This window comes from Ambystoma mexicanum, chromosome 10, assembly GCF_040938575.1.
Source record: "Ambystoma mexicanum isolate Mex_15411 chromosome 10, UKY_AmexF1_1, whole genome shotgun sequence".
In the NCBI taxonomy this organism is placed as follows: Eukaryota; Metazoa; Chordata; class Amphibia; order Caudata; family Ambystomatidae; genus Ambystoma; species Ambystoma mexicanum.
Genome location: NC_090932.1, coordinates 521,497,183 through 521,513,768, shown reverse-complemented (window position 1 = coordinate 521,513,768; position 16,586 = coordinate 521,497,183). Strand labels below are relative to the sequence as shown.

Here is a 16,586-nt window from a genome sequence, read left to right as displayed (position 1 = left end):
ATTTATTTTGGAATCATAAGCAAATTTAAAAAGAAATTGAGAAGTGGCACAATTACTAATCATAGAGCACAAAAAAGCCTACAGCACCTGGTATTCCCAGGCGGTCTCCCATCCAGGTACTAACTAGGCCCGACACTGCTTAGCTTCTGAGATCAGACGAGATCAGGCGCATTCAGTGTGGTCTGGCCGTAGGCTCTGGGCCTTCTGAGATTTGTACCTTTAAGCATCTAGTTGGCTAGACCATGCAGTTTTGAAAGCCAATTGAGAAATGGCTCACTGCCTGAACATGGAGCACAAAAAAGCCTACAGCACCTGGTATTCCCAGGCGGTCTCCCATCCAGGTACTAACTAGGCCCGACACTGCTTAGTTTCTGAGATCAGACGAGATCAGGCGCATTCAGTGTGGTCTGGCCGTAGGCTCTGGGCCTTCTGAGATTTGTACCTTTAAGCATCTAGTTGGCTAGACCATGCAGTTTTGAAAGCCAATTGAGAAATGGCTCACTGCCTGAACATGGAGCACAAAAAAGCCTACAGCACCTGGTATTCCCAGGCAGTCTCCCATCCAGGTACTAACTAGGCCCGACACTGCTTAGCTTCTGAGATCAGACGCATTCAGTGTGGTGTGGCCGTAGGCTCTGGGCCTTCTGAGATTTGTACCTTTAAGCATCTAGTTGGCTAGACCATGCAGTTTTGAAAGCCAATTGAGAAATGGCTCACTGCCTGAACATGGAGCACAAAAAAGCCTACAGCACCTGGTATTCCCAGGCGGTCTCCCATCCAGGTACTAACTAGACCCGACACTGCTTAGCTTCTGAGATCAGAGATCAGGCGCATTCAGTGTGGTGTGGCCGTGGGCTCTGGGCCTTCTGAGATTTGTACATTTAAGCATCTAGTTGGCTAGACCATGCAGTTTTGAAAGCCAATTGAGAAATGGCTCACTGCCTGAACATGGAGCACAAAAAAGCCTACAGCACCTGGTATTCCCAGGCGGTCTCCCATCCAGGTACTAACTAGGCCCGAAACTGCTTAGCTTCCGAGATCGGGCGCATTCATTGTGGTGTAGCCCTAAAATTGAGAAATGCTAAGAGTATTACTCTTATGCATTTACAGTTAGTAAGCTAAGCCATAAAGCCACTTGCAACATGATACCATGCTCATCACCCGATCAGCGCTCGATCAGGCTCGATCAGGCGAGATATATAAGACTTGTGGGCCCATTCAGGACTCCTATGTCTGGTTGGATAACTTTACTCCATCCATCCTGTTTCTGTTGCAGGGAGTTGGAGAGAACAACCAACACAACCATGGCTTTCTTTCAAGACTCTTTATGGACTCAATATTCTCTGAACTGCATTACATGTGAAGGTAGATTTATTACCCATGAACACACTACCCGTATGTTAATTTTATGTAAATAGGTAGCGCCAGCCCTCATGTTGTTGTCCAACATTTCCGCTATTAAAAGGGATACATTTATTTTGGAATCATAAGCAAATTTAAAAAGAAATTGAGAAGTGGCACAATTACTAATCATAGAGCACAAAAAAGCCTACAGAACCTGGTATTCCCAGGCGGTCTCCCATCCAGGTACTAACTAGGCCCGACACTGCTTAGCTTCTGAGATCAGACGCATTCAGTGTGGTGTGGCCGTAGGCTCTGGGCCTTCTGAGATTTGTACCTTTAAGCATCTAGTTGGCTAGACCATGCAGTTTTGAAAGTCAATTGAGAAATGGCTCACTGCCTGAACATGGAGCACAAAAAAGCCTACAGCACCTGGTATTCCCAGGCGGTCTCCCATCCAGGTACTAACTAGGCCTGAAACTGCTTAGCTTCCGAGATCGGGCGCATTCATTGTGGTGTAACCCTAAAATTGAGAAATGCTAAGAGTATTACTCTTTTGCATTTACAGTTAGTAAGCTAAGCCATAAAGCCACTTGCAACATGATACCACGCTCATCACCCGATCAGCGCTGGATCAGGCTCGATCAGGCGAGATATATAAGACTTGTGGGCCCATTCAGGACTCCTATGTCTGGTTGGATAACTTTACTCCATCCATCCTGTTTCTGTTGCAGGGAGTTGGAGAGAACAACCAACACAACCATGGCTTTCTTTCAAGACTCTTTATGGACTCAATATTCTCTGAACTGCATTACATGTGAAGGTAGATTTATTACCCATGAACACACTACCCGTATGTTAATTTTATGTAAATAGGTAGCGCCAGCCCTCATGTTGTTGTCCAACATTTCCGCTATTAAAAGGGATACATTTATTTTGGAATCATAAGCAAATTTAAAAAGAAATTGAGAAGTGGCACAATTACTAATCATAGAGCACAAAAAAGCCTACAGAACCTGGTATTCCCAGGCGGTCTCCCATCCAGGTACTAACTAGGCCCGACACTGCTTAGCTTCTGAGATCAGACGAGATCAGGCGCATTCAGTGTGGTGTGGCCGTAGGCTCTGGGCCTTCTGAGATTTGTACCTTTAAGCATCTAGTTGGCTAGACCATGCAGTTTTGAAAGCCAATTGAGAAATGGCTCACTGCCTGAACATGGAGCACAAAAAAGCCTACAGCACCTGGTATTCCCAGGCGGTCTCCCAACCAGGTACTAACTAGGCCCAACACTGCTTAGCTTCTGAGATCAGACAAGATCAGGCGCATTCAGTGTGGTGTGGCCGTAGGCTCTGGGCCTTCTGAGATTTGTACCTTTAAGCATCTAGTTGGCTAGACCATGCAGTTTTGAAAGCCAATTGAGAAATGGCTCACTGCCTGAACATGGAGCACAAAAAAGCCTACAGCACCTGGTATTCCCAGGCGGTCTCCCATCCAGGTACTAACTAGGCCCGAAACTGCTTAGCTTCCGAGATCGGGCCCATTCATTGTGGTGTAGCCCTAAAATTGAGAAATGCTAAGAGTATTACTCTTATGCATTTACAGTTAGTAAGCTAAGCCATAAAGCCACTTGCAACATGATACCACGCTCATCACCCGATCAGCGCTCGATCAGGCTCGATCAGGCGAGATATATAAGACTTGTGGGCCCATTCAGGACTCCTATGTCTGGTTGGATAACTTTACTCCATCCATCCTGTTTCCGTTGCAGGGAGTTGGAGAGAACAACCAACACAACCATGGCTTTCTTTCAAGACTCTTTATGGACTCAATATTCTCTGAACTGCATTACATGTGAAGGTAGATTTATTACCCATGAACACACTACCCATATGTTAATTTTATGTAAATAGGTAGCGCCAGCCCTCATGTTGTTGTCCAACATTTCCGCTATTAAAAGGGATACATTTATTTTGGAATCATAAGCAAATTTAAAAAGAAATTGAGAAGTGGCACAATTACTAATCATAGAGCACAAAAAAGCCTACAGCACCTGGTATTCCCAGGCGGTCTCCCATCCAGGTACTAACTAGGCCCGACACTGCTTAGCTTCTGAGATCAGACGAGATCAGGCACATTCAGTGTGGTGTGGCCGTAGGCTCTGGGCCTTCTGAGATTTGTACCTTTAAGCATCTAGTTGGCTAGACCATGCAGTTTTGAAAGCCAATTGAGAAATGGCTCACTGCCTGAACATGGAGCACAAAAAAGCCTACAGCACCTGGTATTCCCAGGCGGTCTCCCATCCAGGTACTAACTAGGCCCGACACTGCTTAGCTTCTGAGATCAGACGAGATCAGGCGCATTCAGTGTGGTGTGGCCGTAGGCTCTGGGCCTTCTGAGATTTGTACCTTTAAGCATCTAGTTGGCTAGACCATGCAGTTTTGAAAGCCAATTGAGAAATGGCTCACTGCCTGAACATGGAGCACAAAAAAGCCTACAGCACCTGGTATTCCGAGGCGGTCTCCCATCCAGGTGCTAACTAGGCCCGACACTGCTTAGCTTCTGAGATCTGACGAGATCAGGCGCATTCAGTGTGGTCTGGCCGTAGGCTCTGGACCTTCTGAGATTTGTACCTTTAAGCATCTAGTTGGCTAGACCATGCAGTTTTGAAAGCCAATTGAGAAATGGCTCACTGCCTGAACATGGAGCACAAAAAAGCCTACAGCACCTGGTATTCCCAGGCGGTCTCCCATCCAGGTACTAACTAGGCCCGACACTGCTTAGCTTCTGAGATCAGATGAGATCAGGCGCATTCAGTGTGGTGTGGCCGTAGGCTCTGGGCCTTCTGAGATTTGTACCTTTAAGCATCTAGTTGGCTAGACCATGCAGTTTTGAAAGCCAATTGAGAAATGGCTCACTGCCTGAACATGGAGCACAAAAAAGCCTACAGCACCTGGTATTCCCAGGCGGTCTCCCATCCAGGTACTAACTAGGCCCGACACCGCTTAGCTTCTGTGATCAGAGATCAGGCGCATTCAGTGTGGTGTCGCCGTGGGCTCTGGGCCTTCTGAGATTTGTACATTTAAGCATCTAGTTGGCTAGACCATGCAGTTTTGAAAGCCAATTGAGAAATGGCTCACTGCCTGAACATGGAGCACAAAAAAGCCTACAGCACCTGGTATTCCCAGGCGGTCTCCCATCCAGGTACTAACTAGGCCCGAAACTGCTTAGCTTCCGAGATCGGGCGCATTCATTGTGGTGTAGCCCTAAAATTGAGAAATGCTAAGAGTATTACTCTTATGCATTTACAGTTAGTAAGCTAAGCCATAAAGCCACTTGCAACATGATACCACGCTCATCACCCGATCAGCGCTCGATCAGGCTCGATCAGGCGAGATATATAAGACTTGTGGGCCCATTCAGGACTCCTATGTCTGGTTGGATAACTTTACTCCATCCATCCTGTTTCTGTTGCAGGGAGTTGGAGAGAACAACCAACACAACCATGGCTTTCTTTCAAGACTCTTTATGGACTCAATATTCTCTGAACTGCATTACATGTGAAGGTAGATTTATTACCCATGAACACACTACCCGTATGTTAATTTTATGTAAATAGGTAGCGCCAGCCCTCATGTTGTTGTCCAACATTTCCGCTATTAAAAGGGATACATTTATTTTGGAATCATAAGCAAATTTAAAAAGAAATTGAGAAGTGGCACAATTACTAATCATAGAGCACAAAAAAGCCTACAGAACCTGGTATTCCCAGGCGGTCTCCCATCCAGGTACTAACTAGGCCCGACACTGCTTAGCTTCTGAGATCAGACGAGATCAGGCGCATTCAGTGTGGTGTGGCCGTAGGCTCTGGGCCTTCTGAGATTTGTACCTTTAAGCATCTAGTTGGCTAGACCATGCAGTTTTGAAAGCCAATTGAGAAATGGCTCACTGCCTGAACATGGAGCACAAAAAAGCCTACAGCACCTGGTATTCCCAGGCGGTCTCCCATCCAGGTACTAACTAGGCCCGACACTGCTTAGCTTCTGAGATCAGACGAGATCAGGCGCATTCAGTGTGGTGTGGCCGTAGGCTCTGGGCCTTCTGAGATTTGTACCTTTAAGCATCTAGTTGGCTAGACCATGCAGTTTTGAAAGCCAATTGAGAAATGGCTCACTGCCTGAACATGGAGCACAAAAAGGCCTACAGCACCTGGTATTCCCAGGCGGTCTCCCATCCAGGTACTAACTAGGCCCGACACTGCTTAGCTTCTGAGATCAGGCGCATTCAGTGTGGTCGTAGGCTCTGGGCCTTCTGAGATTTGTACCTTTAAGCATCTAGTTGGCTAGACCATGCAGTTTTGAAAGCCAATTGAGAAATGGCTCACTGCCTGAACATGGAGCACAAAAAAGCCTACAGCACCTGGTATTCCCAGGCGGTTTCCCATCCAGGTACTAACTAGGCCTGACACTGCTTAGCTTCTGAGATCAGACGAGATCAGGCGCATTCAGTGTGGTGTGGCTGTAGGCTCTGGGCCTTCTGAGATTTGTACCTTTAAGCGTCTAGTTGGCTAGACCATGCAGTTTTGAAAGCCAATTGAGAAATGGCTCACTGCCTGAACATGGAGCACAAAAAAGCCTACAGCACCTGGTATTCCCAGGCGGTCTCCCATCCAGGTACTAACTAGGCCCGACACTGCTTAGCTTCTGAGATCAGACGAGATCAGGCGCATTCAGTGTGGTGTGGCCGTAGGCTCTGGGCCTTCTGAGATTTGTACCTTTAAGCATCTAGTTGGCTAGACCATGCAGTTTTGAAAGCCAATTGAGAAATGGCTCACTGCCTGAACATGGAGCACAAAAAAGCCTACAGCACCTGGTATTCCCAGGCGGTCTCCCATCCAGGTACTAACTAGGCCCGAAACTGCTTAGCTTCCGAGATCGGGCCCATTCATTGTGGTGTAGCCCTAAAATTGAGAAATGCTAAGAGTATTACTCTTATGCATTTACAGTTAGTAAGCTAAGCCATAAAGCCACTTGCAACATGATACCACGCTCATCACCCGATCAGCGCTCGATCAGGCTCGATCAGGCGAGATATATAAGACTTGTGGGCCCATTCAGGACTCCTATGTCTGGTTGGATAACTTTACTCCATCCATCCTGTTTCCGTTGCAGGGAGTTGGAGAGAACAACCAACACAACCATGGCTTTCTTTCAAGACTCTTTATGGACTCAATATTCTCTGAACTGCATTACATGTGAAGGTAGATTTATTACCCATGAACACACTACCCATATGTTAATTTTATGTAAATAGGTAGCGCCAGCCCTCATGTTGTTGTCCAACATTTCCGCTATTAAAAGGGATACATTTATTTTGGAATCATAAGCAAATTTAAAAAGAAATTGAGAAGTGGCACAATTACTAATCATAGAGCACAAAAAAGCCTACAGCACCTGGTATTCCCAGGCGGTCTCCCATCCAGGTACTAACTAGGCCCGACACTGCTTAGCTTCTGAGATCAGACGATATCAGGCACATTCAGTGTGGTGTGGCCGTAGGCTCTGGGCCTTCTGAGATTTGTACCTTTAAGCATCTAGTTGGCTAGACCATGCAGTTTTGAAAGCCAATTGAGAAATGGCTCACTGCCTGAACATGGAGCACAAAAAAGCCTACAGCACCTGGTATTCCCAGGCGGTCTCCCATCCAGGTACTAACTAGGCCCGACACTGCTTAGCTTCTGAGATCAGACGCATTCAGTGTGGTGTGGCCGTAGGCTCTGGGCCTTCTGAGATTTGTACCTTTAAGCATCTAGTTGGCTAGACCATGCAGTTTTGAAAGCCAATTGAGAAATGGCTCACTGCCTGAACATGGAGCACAAAAAAGCCTACAGCACCTGGTATTCCCAGGCGGTCTCCCATCCAGGTACTAACTAGGCCCGACACTGCTTAGCTTCTGAGATCAGACAAGATCAGGTGCATTCAGTGTGGTCTGGCCGTAGGCTCTGGACCTTCTGAGATTTGTACCTTTAAGCATCTAGTTGGCTAGACCATGCAGTTTTGAAAGCCAATTGAGAAATGGCTCACTGCCTGAACATGGAGCACAAAAAAGCCTACAGCACCTGGTATTCCCAGGCCGTCTCCCATCCAGGTACTAACTAGGCCCGACACTGCTTAGCTTCTGAGATCAGACGAGATCAGGCGCATTCAGTGTGGTGTGGCCGTAGGCTCTGGGCCTTCTGAGATTTGTACCTTTAAGCATCTAGTTGGCTAGACCATGCAGTTTTGAAAGCCAATTGAGAAATGGCTCACTGCCTGAACATGGAGCACAAAAAAGCCTACAGCACCTGGTATTCCCAGGCGGTCTCCCATCCAGGTACTAACTAGGCCCGACACCGCTTAGCTTCTGTGATCAGAGATCAGGCGCATTCAGTGTGGTGTGGCCGTGGGCTCTGGGCCTTCTGAGATTTGTACCTTTAAGCATCTAGTTGGCTAGACCATGCAGTTTTGAAAGCCAATTGAGAAATGGCTCACTGCCTGAACATGGAGCACAAAAAAGCCTACAGCACCTGGTATTCCCAGGCGGTCTCCCATCCAGGTACTAACTAGGCCCGAAACTGCTTAGCTTCCGAGATCGGGCGCATTCATTGTGGTGTAGCCCTAAAATTGAGAAATGCTAAGAGTATTACTCTTATGCATTTACAGTTAGTAAGCTAAGCCATAAAGCCACTTGCAACATGATACCACGCTCATCACCCGATCAGCGCTCGATCAGGCTCGATCAGGCGAGATATATAAGACTTGTGGGCCCATTCAGGACTCCTATGTCTGGTTGGATAACTTTACTCCATCCATCCTGTTTCTGTTGCAGGGAGTTGGAGAGAACAACCAACACAACCATGGCTTTCTTTCAAGACTCTTTATGGACTCAATATTCTCTGAACTGCATTACATGTGAAGGTAGATTTATTACCCATGAACACACTACCCGTATGTTAATTTTATGTAAATAGGTAGCGCCAGCCCTCATGTTGTTGTCCAACATTTCCGCTATTAAAAGGGATACATTTATTTTGGAATCATAAGCAAATTTAAAAAGAAATTGAGAAGTGGCACAATTACTAATCATAGAGCACAAAAAAGCCTACAGAACCTGGTATTCCCAGGCGGTCTCCCATCCAGGTACTAACTAGGCCCGACACTGCTTAGCTTCTGAGATCAGACGAGATCAGGCGCATTCAGTGTGGTGTGGCCGTAGGCTCTGGGCCTTCTGAGATTTGTACCTTTAAGCATCTAGTTGGCTAGACCATGCAGTTTTGAAAGCCAATTGAGAAATGGCTCACTGCCTGAACATGGAGCACAAAAAAGCCTACAGCACCTGGTATTCCCAGGCGGTCTCCCATCCAGGTACTAACTAGGCCCGACACTGCTTAGCTTCTGAGATCAGACGAGATCAGGCGCATTCAGTGTGGTGTGGCCGTAGGCTCTGGGCCTTCTGAGATTTGTACCTTTAAGCATCTAGTTGGCTAGACCATGCAGTTTTGAAAGCCAATTGAGAAATGGCTCACTGCCTGAACATGGAGCACAAAAAGGCCTACAGCACCTGGTATTCCCAGGCGGTCTCCCATCCAGGTACTAACTAGGCCCGACACTGCTTAGCTTCTGAGATCAGGCGCATTCAGTGTGGTTGTAGGCTCTGGGCCTTCTGAGATTTGTACCTTTAAGCATCTAGTTGGCTAGACCATGCAGTTTTGAAAGCCAATTGAGAAATGGCTCACTGCCTGAACATGGAGCACAAAAAAGCCTACAGCACCTGGTATTCCCAGGCGGTTTCCCATCCAGGTACTAACTAGGCCTGACACTGCTTAGCTTCTGAGATCAGACGAGATCAGGCGCATTCAGTGTGGTGTGGCCGTAGGCTCTGGGCCTTCTGAGATTTGTACCTTTAAGCGTCTAGTTGGCTAGACCATGCAGTTTTGAAAGCCAATTGAGAAATGGCTCACTGCCTGAACATGGAGCACAAAAAAGCCTACAGCACCTGGTATTCCCAGGCGGTCTCCCATCCAGGTACTAACTGGGCCCGACACTGCTTAGCTTCTGAGATCAGACGCATTCAGTGTGGTGTGGCCGTAGGCTCTGGGCCTTCTGAGATTTGTACCTTTAAGCATCTAGTTGGCTAGACCATGCAGTTTTGAAAGCCAATTGAGAAATGGCTCACTGCCTGAACATGGAGCACAAAAAAGCCTACAGCACCTGGTATTCCCAGGCGGTCTCCCATCCAGGTACTAACTAGGCCCGACACTGCTTAGCTTCTGAGATCAGACGAGATCAGGCGCATTCAGTGTGGTGTGGCCGTAGGCTCTGGGCCTTCTGAGATTTGTACCTTTAAGCATCTAGTTGGCTAGACCATGCAGTTTTGAAAGCCAATTGAGAAATGGCTCACTGCCTGAACATGGAGCACAAAAAAGCCTACAGCACCTGGTATTCCCAGGCGGTCTCCCATCCAGGTACTAACTAGGCCCGAAACTGCTTAGCTTCCGAGATCGGGCGCATTCATTGTGGTGTAGCCCTAAAATTGAGAAATGCTAAGAGTATTACTCTTATGCATTTACAGTTAGTAAGCTAAGCCATAAAGCCACTTGCAACATGATACCACGCTCATCACCCGATCAGCGCTCGATCAGGCGAGATATATAAGACTTGTGGGCCCATTCAGGACTCCTATGTCTGGTAGGATAACTTTACTCCATCCATCCTGTTTCTGTTGCAGGGAGTTGGAGAGAACAACCAACACAACCATGGCTTTCTTTCAAGACTCTTTATGGACTCAATATTCTCTGAACTGCATTACATGTGAAGGTAGATTTATTACCCATGAACACACTACCCGTATGTTAATTTTATGTAAATAGGTAGCGCCAGCCCTCATGTTGTTGTCCAACATTTCCGCTAGTAAAAGGGATACATTTATTTTGGAATCATAAGCAAATTTAAAAAGAAATTGAGAAGTGGCACAATTACTAATCATAGAGCACAAAAAAGCCTACAGCACCTGGTATTCCCAGGTGGTCTCCCATCCAGGTACTAACTAGGCCCGACACTGCTTAGCTTCTGAAATCAGACGAGATCAGGCCCATTCAGTGTGGTGTGGCCGTAGGCTCTGGGCCTTCTGAGATTCCTTTAAGCATCTAGTTGGCTAGACCATGCAGTTTTGAAAGCCAATTGAGAAATGGCTCACTGCCTGAACATGGAGCACAAAAAAGCCTACAGCACCTGGTATTCCCAGGCGGTCTCCCATCCAGGTACTAACTAGGCCCGACACTGCTTAGCTTCTGAGATCAGACGAGATCAGGCGCATTCAGTGGGGTGTGGCCGTAGGCTCTGGGCCTTCTGAGATTTGTACCTTTAAGCATCTAGTTGGCTAGAACATGCAGTTTTGAAAGCCAATTGAGAAATGGCTCACTGCCTGAACATGGAGCACAAAAAAGGCTACAGCACCCTGTATTCCCAGGCGGTCTCCCATCCAGGTACTAACTAGGCCTGACACTGCTTAGCTTCTGAAATCAGACGAGATCAGGCGCATTCAGTGTGGTGTGGCCGTAGGCTCTGGGCCTTCTGAGATTTGTACCTTTAAGCATCTAGTTGGCTAGACCATGCAGTTTTGAAAGCCAATTGAGAAATAGCTCACTGCCTGAACATGGAGCACAAAAAAAGCCTACAGCACCTGGTATTCCCAGGCGGTCTCCCATCCAGGTACTAACTAGGCCTGACATTGATTAGCTTCTGAGTTCAGACGAGATCAGGCGCATTCAGTGTGGTCTGGCCGTAGGCTCTGGGCCTTCTGAGATTTGTACCTTTAAGCATCTAGTTGGCTAGACCATGCAGTTTTGAAAGCCAATTGAGAAATGGCTCACTGCCTGAACATGGAGCACAAAAAAGCCTACATCACCTGGTATTCCCAGGCGGTCTCCCATCCAGGTACTAACTAGGCCCAAAACTGCTTAGCTTCCGAGATCGGGCGCATTCATTGTGGTGTAGCCCTAAAATTGAGAAATGCTAAGAGTATTACTCTTTTGCATTTACAGTTAGTAAGCTAAGCCATAAAGCCACTTGCAACATGATACCACGCTCATCACCCGATCAGCGCTCGATCAGGCTCGATCAGGCGAGATATATAAGACTTGTGGGCCCATTCAGGACTCCTATGTCTGGTTGGATAACTTTACTCCATCCATCCTGTTTCTGTTGCAGGGAGTTGGAGAGAACAACCAACACAACCATGGCTTTCTTTCAAGACTCTTTATGGACTCAATATTCTCTGAACTGCATTACTGCATTACATGTGAAGGTAGATTTATTACCCATGAACACACTACCCGTATGTTAATTTTATGTAAATAGGTAGCGCCAGCCCTCATGTTGTTGTCCAACATTTCCGCTATTAAAAGGGATACATTTATTTTGGAATCATAAGCAAATTTAAAAAGAAATTGAGAAGTGGCACAATTACTAATCATAGAGCACAAAAAAGCCTACAGCACCTGGTATTCCCAGGCGGTCTCCCATCCAGGTACTAACTAGGCCCAACACTGCTTAGCTTCTGAGATCAGACGAGATCAGGCGCATTCAGTGTGGTCTGGCCGTAGGCTCTGGGCCTTCTGAGATTTGTACCTTTAAGCATCTAGTTGGCTAGACCATGCAGTTTTGAAAGCCAATTGAGAAATGGCTCACTGCCTGAACATGGAGCACAAAAAAGCCTACAGCACCTGGTATTCCCAGGCGGTCTCCCATCCAGGTACTAACTAGGCCCGACACTGCTTAGTTTCTGAGATCAGACGAGATCAGGCGCATTCAGTGTGGTCTGGCCGTAGGCTCTGGGCCTTCTGAGATTTGTACCTTTAAGCATCTAGTTGGCTAGACCATGCAGTTTTGAAAGCCAATTGAGAAATGGCTCACTGCCTGAACATGGAGCACAAAAAAGCCTACAGCACCTGGTATTCCCAGGCAGTCTCCCATCCAGGTACTAACTAGGCCCGACACTGCTTAGCTTCTGAGATCAGACGCATTCAGTGTGGTGTGGCCGTAGGCTCTGGGCCTTCTGAGATTTGTACCTTTAAGCATCTAGTTGGCTAGACCATGCAGTTTTGAAAGCCAATTGAGAAATGGCTCACTGCCTGAACATGGAGCACAAAAAAGCCTACAGCACCTGGTATTCCCAGGCGGTCTCCCATCCAGGTACTAACTAGACCCGACACTGCTTAGCTTCTGAGATCAGAGATCAGGCGCATTCAGTGTGGTGTGGCCGTGGGCTCTGGGCCTTCTGAGATTTGTACATTTAAGCATCTAGTTGGCTAGACCATGCAGTTTTGAAAGCCAATTGAGAAATGGCTCACTGCCTGAACATGGAGCACAAAAAAGCCTACAGCACCTGGTATTCCCAGGCGGTCTCCCATCCAGGTACTAACTAGGCCCGAAACTGCTTAGCTTCCGAGATCGGGCGCATTCATTGTGGTGTAGCCCTAAAATTGAGAAATGCTAAGAGTATTACTCTTATGCATTTACAGTTAGTAAGCTAAGCCATAAAGCCACTTGCAACATGATACCATGCTCATCACCCGATCAGCGCTCGATCAGGCTCGATCAGGCGAGATATATAAGACTTGTGGGCCCATTCAGGACTCCTATGTCTGGTTGGATAACTTTACTCCATCCATCCTGTTTCTGTTGCAGGGAGTTGGAGAGAACAACCAACACAACCATGGCTTTCTTTCAAGACTCTTTATGGACTCAATATTCTCTGAACTGCATTACATGTGAAGGTAGATTTATTACCCATGAACACACTACCCGTATGTTAATTTTATGTAAATAGGTAGCGCCAGCCCTCATGTTGTTGTCCAACATTTCCGCTATTAAAAGGGATACATTTATTTTGGAATCATAAGCAAATTTAAAAAGAAATTGAGAAGTGGCACAATTACTAATCATAGAGCACAAAAAAGCCTACAGAACCTGGTATTCCCAGGCGGTCTCCCATCCAGGTACTAACTAGGCCCGACACTGCTTAGCTTCTGAGATCAGACGCATTCAGTGTGGTGTGGCCGTAGGCTCTGGGCCTTCTGAGATTTGTACCTTTAAGCATCTAGTTGGCTAGACCATGCAGTTTTGAAAGTCAATTGAGAAATGGCTCACTGCCTGAACATGGAGCACAAAAAAGCCTACAGCACCTGGTATTCCCAGGCGGTCTCCCATCCAGGTACTAACTAGGCCCGAAACTGCTTAGCTTCCGAGATCGGGCGCATTCATTGTGGTGTAACCCTAAAATTGAGAAATGCTAAGAGTATTACTCTTTTGCATTTACAGTTAGTAAGCTAAGCCATAAAGCCACTTGCAACATGATACCACGCTCATCACCCGATCAGCGCTGGATCAGGCTCGATCAGGCGAGATATATAAGACTTGTGGGCCCATTCAGGACTCCTATGTCTGGTTGGATAACTTTACTCCATCCATCCTGTTTCTGTTGCAGGGAGTTGGAGAGAACAACCAACACAACCATGGCTTTCTTTCAAGACTCTTTATGGACTCAATATTCTCTGAACTGCATTACATGTGAAGGTAGATTTATTACCCATGAACACACTACCCGTATGTTAATTTTATGTAAATAGGTAGCGCCAGCCCTCATGTTGTTGTCCAACATTTCCGCTATTAAAAGGGATACATTTATTTTGGAATCATAAGCAAATTTAAAAAGAAATTGAGAAGTGGCACAATTACTAATCATAGAGCACAAAAAAGCCTACAGAACCTGGTATTCCCAGGCGGTCTCCCATCCAGGTACTAACTAGGCCCGACACTGCTTAGCTTCTGAGATCAGACGAGATCAGGCGCATTCAGTGTGGTGTGGCCGTAGGCTCTGGGCCTTCTGAGATTTGTACCTTTAAGCATCTAGTTGGCTAGACCATGCAGTTTTGAAAGCCAATTGAGAAATGGCTCACTGCCTGAACATGGAGCACAAAAAAGCCTACAGCACCTGGTATTCCCAGGCGGTCTCCCAACCAGGTACTAACTAGGCCCAACACTGCTTAGCTTCTGAGATCAGACAAGATCAGGCGCATTCAGTGTGGTGTGGCCGTAGGCTCTGGGCCTTCTGAGATTTGTACCTTTAAGCATCTAGTTGGCTAGACCATGCAGTTTTGAAAGCCAATTGAGAAATGGCTCACTGCCTGAACATGGAGCACAAAAAAGCCTACAGCACCTGGTATTCCCAGGCGGTCTCCCATCCAGGTACTAACTAGGCCCGAAACTGCTTAGCTTCCGAGATCGGGCCCATTCATTGTGGTGTAGCCCTAAAATTGAGAAATGCTAAGAGTATTACTCTTATGCATTTACAGTTAGTAAGCTAAGCCATAAAGCCACTTGCAACATGATACCACGCTCATCACCCGATCAGCGCTCGATCAGGCTCGATCAGGCGAGATATATAAGACTTGTGGGCCCATTCAGGACTCCTATGTCTGGTTGGATAACTTTACTCCATCCATCCTGTTTCCGTTGCAGGGAGTTGGAGAGAACAACCAACACAACCATGGCTTTCTTTCAAGACTCTTTATGGACTCAATATTCTCTGAACTGCATTACATGTGAAGGTAGATTTATTACCCATGAACACACTACCCATATGTTAATTTTATGTAAATAGGTAGCGCCAGCCCTCATGTTGTTGTCCAACATTTCCGCTATTAAAAGGGATACATTTATTTTGGAATCATAAGCAAATTTAAAAAGAAATTGAGAAGTGGCACAATTACTAATCATAGAGCACAAAAAAGCCTACAGCACCTGGTATTCCCAGGCGGTCTCCCATCCAGGTACTAACTAGGCCCGACACTGCTTAGCTTCTGAGATCAGACGAGATCAGGCACATTCAGTGTGGTGTGTCCGTAGGCTCTGGGCCTTCTGAGATTTGTACCTTTAAGCATCTAGTTGGCTAGACCATGCAGTTTTGAAAGCCAATTGAGAAATGGCTCACTGCCTGAACATGGAGCACAAAAAAGCCTACAGCACCTGGTATTCCCAGGCGGTCTCCCATCCAGGTACTAACTAGGCCCGACACTGCTTAGCTTCTGAGATCAGACGAGATCAGGCGCATTCAGTGTGGTGTGGCCGTAGGCTCTGGGCCTTCTGAGATTTGTACCTTTAAGCATCTAGTTGGCTAGACCATGCAGTTTTGAAAGCCAATTGAGAAATGGCTCACTGCCTGAACATGGAGCACAAAAAAGCCTACAGCACCTGGTATTCCGAGGCGGTCTCCCATCCAGGTGCTAACTAGGCCCGACACTGCTTAGCTTCTGAGATCTGACGAGATCAGGCGCATTCAGTGTGGTCTGGCCGTAGGCTCTGGACCTTCTGAGATTTGTACCTTTAAGCATCTAGTTGGCTAGACCATGCAGTTTTGAAAGCCAATTGAGAAATGGCTCACTGCCTGAACATGGAGCACAAAAAAGCCTACAGCACCTGGTATTCCCAGGCGGTCTCCCATCCAGGTACTAACTAGGCCCGACACTGCTTAGCTTCTGAGATCAGATGAGATCAGGCGCATTCAGTGTGGTGTGGCCGTAGGCTCTGGGCCTTCTGAGATTTGTACCTTTAAGCATCTAGTTGGCTAGACCATGCAGTTTTGAAAGCCAATTGAGAAATGGCTCACTGCCTGAACATGGAGCACAAAAAAGCCTACAGCACCTGGTATTCCCAGGCGGTCTCCCATCCAGGTACTAACTAGGCCCGACACCGCTTAGCTTCTGTGATCAGAGATCAGGCGCATTCAGTGTGGTGTCGCCGTGGGCTCTGGGCCTTCTGAGATTTGTACATTTAAGCATCTAGTTGGCTAGACCATGCAGTTTTGAAAGCCAATTGAGAAATGGCTCACTGCCTGAACATGGAGCACAAAAAAGCCTACAGCACCTGGTATTCCCAGGCGGTCTCCCATCCAGGTACTAACTAGGCCCGAAACTGCTTAGCTTCCGAGATCGGGCGCATTCATTGTGGTGTAGCCCTAAAATTGAGAAATGCTAAGAGTATTACTCTTATGCATTTACAGTTAGTAAGCTAAGCCATAAAGCCACTTGCAACATGATACCACGCTCATCACCCGATCAGCGCTCGATCAGGCTCGATCAGGCGAGATATATAAGACTTGTGGGCCCATTCAGGACTCCTATGTCTGGTTGGATAACTTTACTCCATCCA

At 46.9% G+C, this 16,586-nt stretch overlaps 30 non-coding genes and 20 pseudogenes across 30 annotated transcripts; all 50 read right to left on the bottom strand.

Annotated features, from left to right (window-relative positions):
• Positions 1–75: 75 nt before the first annotated feature.
• On the bottom strand, positions 76–194 carry LOC138496931 (5S ribosomal RNA). Its single transcript, XR_011278384.1, has one exon. It is a non-coding gene; the product is annotated as a 5S ribosomal RNA (ribosomal RNA).
• Positions 195–300: 106 nt separating this feature from the next.
• Positions 301–419, bottom strand: LOC138493963 (5S ribosomal RNA). The gene has a single exon (XR_011276937.1). It is a non-coding gene; the product is annotated as a 5S ribosomal RNA (ribosomal RNA).
• Positions 420–525: 106 nt separating this feature from the next.
• LOC138495198 (5S ribosomal RNA) lies at positions 526–634 on the bottom strand (annotated as a pseudogene).
• Positions 635–740: 106 nt separating this feature from the next.
• LOC138494810 (5S ribosomal RNA) lies at positions 741–856 on the bottom strand (annotated as a pseudogene).
• Positions 857–962: 106 nt separating this feature from the next.
• LOC138495764 (5S ribosomal RNA) lies at positions 963–1,071 on the bottom strand (annotated as a pseudogene).
• A 475-nt stretch (positions 1,072–1,546) lies between these two features.
• On the bottom strand, positions 1,547–1,655 carry LOC138495281 (5S ribosomal RNA; annotated as a pseudogene).
• Positions 1,656–2,345: 690 nt separating this feature from the next.
• On the bottom strand, positions 2,346–2,464 carry LOC138493851 (5S ribosomal RNA). Its single transcript, XR_011276836.1, has one exon. It is a non-coding gene; the product is annotated as a 5S ribosomal RNA (ribosomal RNA).
• A 106-nt stretch (positions 2,465–2,570) lies between these two features.
• On the bottom strand, positions 2,571–2,689 carry LOC138493818 (5S ribosomal RNA). Its single transcript, XR_011276806.1, has one exon. It is a non-coding gene; the product is annotated as a 5S ribosomal RNA (ribosomal RNA).
• Positions 2,690–3,379: 690 nt separating this feature from the next.
• On the bottom strand, positions 3,380–3,498 carry LOC138493425 (5S ribosomal RNA). Its single transcript, XR_011276449.1, has one exon. It is a non-coding gene; the product is annotated as a 5S ribosomal RNA (ribosomal RNA).
• A 106-nt stretch (positions 3,499–3,604) lies between these two features.
• Positions 3,605–3,723, bottom strand: LOC138494364 (5S ribosomal RNA). The gene has a single exon (XR_011277301.1). It is a non-coding gene; the product is annotated as a 5S ribosomal RNA (ribosomal RNA).
• A 106-nt stretch (positions 3,724–3,829) lies between these two features.
• Positions 3,830–3,948, bottom strand: LOC138494451 (5S ribosomal RNA). The gene has a single exon (XR_011277380.1). It is a non-coding gene; the product is annotated as a 5S ribosomal RNA (ribosomal RNA).
• A 106-nt stretch (positions 3,949–4,054) lies between these two features.
• On the bottom strand, positions 4,055–4,173 carry LOC138496116 (5S ribosomal RNA). The gene has a single exon (XR_011277675.1). It is a non-coding gene; the product is annotated as a 5S ribosomal RNA (ribosomal RNA).
• A 106-nt stretch (positions 4,174–4,279) lies between these two features.
• LOC138495177 (5S ribosomal RNA) lies at positions 4,280–4,395 on the bottom strand (annotated as a pseudogene).
• Positions 4,396–4,501: 106 nt separating this feature from the next.
• Positions 4,502–4,610, bottom strand: LOC138495763 (5S ribosomal RNA; annotated as a pseudogene).
• A 475-nt stretch (positions 4,611–5,085) lies between these two features.
• Positions 5,086–5,204, bottom strand: LOC138493849 (5S ribosomal RNA). The gene has a single exon (XR_011276834.1). It is a non-coding gene; the product is annotated as a 5S ribosomal RNA (ribosomal RNA).
• Positions 5,205–5,310: 106 nt separating this feature from the next.
• LOC138494352 (5S ribosomal RNA) lies at positions 5,311–5,429 on the bottom strand. Its single transcript, XR_011277290.1, has one exon. It is a non-coding gene; the product is annotated as a 5S ribosomal RNA (ribosomal RNA).
• Positions 5,430–5,535: 106 nt separating this feature from the next.
• On the bottom strand, positions 5,536–5,639 carry LOC138495570 (5S ribosomal RNA; annotated as a pseudogene).
• A 106-nt stretch (positions 5,640–5,745) lies between these two features.
• On the bottom strand, positions 5,746–5,864 carry LOC138494155 (5S ribosomal RNA). The gene has a single exon (XR_011277111.1). It is a non-coding gene; the product is annotated as a 5S ribosomal RNA (ribosomal RNA).
• A 106-nt stretch (positions 5,865–5,970) lies between these two features.
• On the bottom strand, positions 5,971–6,089 carry LOC138494340 (5S ribosomal RNA). The gene has a single exon (XR_011277279.1). It is a non-coding gene; the product is annotated as a 5S ribosomal RNA (ribosomal RNA).
• A 690-nt stretch (positions 6,090–6,779) lies between these two features.
• Positions 6,780–6,898, bottom strand: LOC138494355 (5S ribosomal RNA). The gene has a single exon (XR_011277292.1). It is a non-coding gene; the product is annotated as a 5S ribosomal RNA (ribosomal RNA).
• Positions 6,899–7,004: 106 nt separating this feature from the next.
• LOC138495057 (5S ribosomal RNA) lies at positions 7,005–7,113 on the bottom strand (annotated as a pseudogene).
• A 106-nt stretch (positions 7,114–7,219) lies between these two features.
• Positions 7,220–7,338, bottom strand: LOC138493548 (5S ribosomal RNA). Its single transcript, XR_011276561.1, has one exon. It is a non-coding gene; the product is annotated as a 5S ribosomal RNA (ribosomal RNA).
• Positions 7,339–7,444: 106 nt separating this feature from the next.
• LOC138494049 (5S ribosomal RNA) lies at positions 7,445–7,563 on the bottom strand. Its single transcript, XR_011277015.1, has one exon. It is a non-coding gene; the product is annotated as a 5S ribosomal RNA (ribosomal RNA).
• A 106-nt stretch (positions 7,564–7,669) lies between these two features.
• On the bottom strand, positions 7,670–7,785 carry LOC138495101 (5S ribosomal RNA; annotated as a pseudogene).
• A 106-nt stretch (positions 7,786–7,891) lies between these two features.
• Positions 7,892–8,000, bottom strand: LOC138495762 (5S ribosomal RNA; annotated as a pseudogene).
• A 475-nt stretch (positions 8,001–8,475) lies between these two features.
• Positions 8,476–8,594, bottom strand: LOC138493848 (5S ribosomal RNA). Its single transcript, XR_011276833.1, has one exon. It is a non-coding gene; the product is annotated as a 5S ribosomal RNA (ribosomal RNA).
• Positions 8,595–8,700: 106 nt separating this feature from the next.
• LOC138494328 (5S ribosomal RNA) lies at positions 8,701–8,819 on the bottom strand. Its single transcript, XR_011277268.1, has one exon. It is a non-coding gene; the product is annotated as a 5S ribosomal RNA (ribosomal RNA).
• Positions 8,820–8,925: 106 nt separating this feature from the next.
• Positions 8,926–9,029, bottom strand: LOC138495573 (5S ribosomal RNA; annotated as a pseudogene).
• A 106-nt stretch (positions 9,030–9,135) lies between these two features.
• LOC138494092 (5S ribosomal RNA) lies at positions 9,136–9,254 on the bottom strand. Its single transcript, XR_011277054.1, has one exon. It is a non-coding gene; the product is annotated as a 5S ribosomal RNA (ribosomal RNA).
• A 106-nt stretch (positions 9,255–9,360) lies between these two features.
• Positions 9,361–9,469, bottom strand: LOC138495126 (5S ribosomal RNA; annotated as a pseudogene).
• A 106-nt stretch (positions 9,470–9,575) lies between these two features.
• On the bottom strand, positions 9,576–9,694 carry LOC138494316 (5S ribosomal RNA). The gene has a single exon (XR_011277257.1). It is a non-coding gene; the product is annotated as a 5S ribosomal RNA (ribosomal RNA).
• Positions 9,695–9,800: 106 nt separating this feature from the next.
• LOC138495761 (5S ribosomal RNA) lies at positions 9,801–9,909 on the bottom strand (annotated as a pseudogene).
• Positions 9,910–10,374: 465 nt separating this feature from the next.
• LOC138494342 (5S ribosomal RNA) lies at positions 10,375–10,493 on the bottom strand. Its single transcript, XR_011277281.1, has one exon. It is a non-coding gene; the product is annotated as a 5S ribosomal RNA (ribosomal RNA).
• A 102-nt stretch (positions 10,494–10,595) lies between these two features.
• Positions 10,596–10,714, bottom strand: LOC138497101 (5S ribosomal RNA). The gene has a single exon (XR_011278522.1). It is a non-coding gene; the product is annotated as a 5S ribosomal RNA (ribosomal RNA).
• A 106-nt stretch (positions 10,715–10,820) lies between these two features.
• On the bottom strand, positions 10,821–10,939 carry LOC138494796 (5S ribosomal RNA; annotated as a pseudogene).
• Positions 10,940–11,046: 107 nt separating this feature from the next.
• Positions 11,047–11,165, bottom strand: LOC138494546 (5S ribosomal RNA). Its single transcript, XR_011277466.1, has one exon. It is a non-coding gene; the product is annotated as a 5S ribosomal RNA (ribosomal RNA).
• A 698-nt stretch (positions 11,166–11,863) lies between these two features.
• On the bottom strand, positions 11,864–11,982 carry LOC138493764 (5S ribosomal RNA). Its single transcript, XR_011276757.1, has one exon. It is a non-coding gene; the product is annotated as a 5S ribosomal RNA (ribosomal RNA).
• Positions 11,983–12,088: 106 nt separating this feature from the next.
• LOC138493962 (5S ribosomal RNA) lies at positions 12,089–12,207 on the bottom strand. The gene has a single exon (XR_011276936.1). It is a non-coding gene; the product is annotated as a 5S ribosomal RNA (ribosomal RNA).
• A 106-nt stretch (positions 12,208–12,313) lies between these two features.
• On the bottom strand, positions 12,314–12,422 carry LOC138495197 (5S ribosomal RNA; annotated as a pseudogene).
• Positions 12,423–12,528: 106 nt separating this feature from the next.
• LOC138494809 (5S ribosomal RNA) lies at positions 12,529–12,644 on the bottom strand (annotated as a pseudogene).
• A 106-nt stretch (positions 12,645–12,750) lies between these two features.
• Positions 12,751–12,859, bottom strand: LOC138495759 (5S ribosomal RNA; annotated as a pseudogene).
• Positions 12,860–13,334: 475 nt separating this feature from the next.
• On the bottom strand, positions 13,335–13,443 carry LOC138495279 (5S ribosomal RNA; annotated as a pseudogene).
• Positions 13,444–14,133: 690 nt separating this feature from the next.
• LOC138493847 (5S ribosomal RNA) lies at positions 14,134–14,252 on the bottom strand. Its single transcript, XR_011276832.1, has one exon. It is a non-coding gene; the product is annotated as a 5S ribosomal RNA (ribosomal RNA).
• A 106-nt stretch (positions 14,253–14,358) lies between these two features.
• Positions 14,359–14,477, bottom strand: LOC138493817 (5S ribosomal RNA). Its single transcript, XR_011276805.1, has one exon. It is a non-coding gene; the product is annotated as a 5S ribosomal RNA (ribosomal RNA).
• Positions 14,478–15,167: 690 nt separating this feature from the next.
• Positions 15,168–15,286, bottom strand: LOC138494118 (5S ribosomal RNA). Its single transcript, XR_011277077.1, has one exon. It is a non-coding gene; the product is annotated as a 5S ribosomal RNA (ribosomal RNA).
• Positions 15,287–15,392: 106 nt separating this feature from the next.
• LOC138494303 (5S ribosomal RNA) lies at positions 15,393–15,511 on the bottom strand. The gene has a single exon (XR_011277245.1). It is a non-coding gene; the product is annotated as a 5S ribosomal RNA (ribosomal RNA).
• Positions 15,512–15,617: 106 nt separating this feature from the next.
• Positions 15,618–15,736, bottom strand: LOC138494449 (5S ribosomal RNA). Its single transcript, XR_011277378.1, has one exon. It is a non-coding gene; the product is annotated as a 5S ribosomal RNA (ribosomal RNA).
• A 106-nt stretch (positions 15,737–15,842) lies between these two features.
• On the bottom strand, positions 15,843–15,961 carry LOC138496025 (5S ribosomal RNA). Its single transcript, XR_011277664.1, has one exon. It is a non-coding gene; the product is annotated as a 5S ribosomal RNA (ribosomal RNA).
• Positions 15,962–16,067: 106 nt separating this feature from the next.
• Positions 16,068–16,183, bottom strand: LOC138495176 (5S ribosomal RNA; annotated as a pseudogene).
• Positions 16,184–16,289: 106 nt separating this feature from the next.
• Positions 16,290–16,398, bottom strand: LOC138495758 (5S ribosomal RNA; annotated as a pseudogene).
• Between the last annotated feature and the right edge of the window lie 188 nt (positions 16,399–16,586).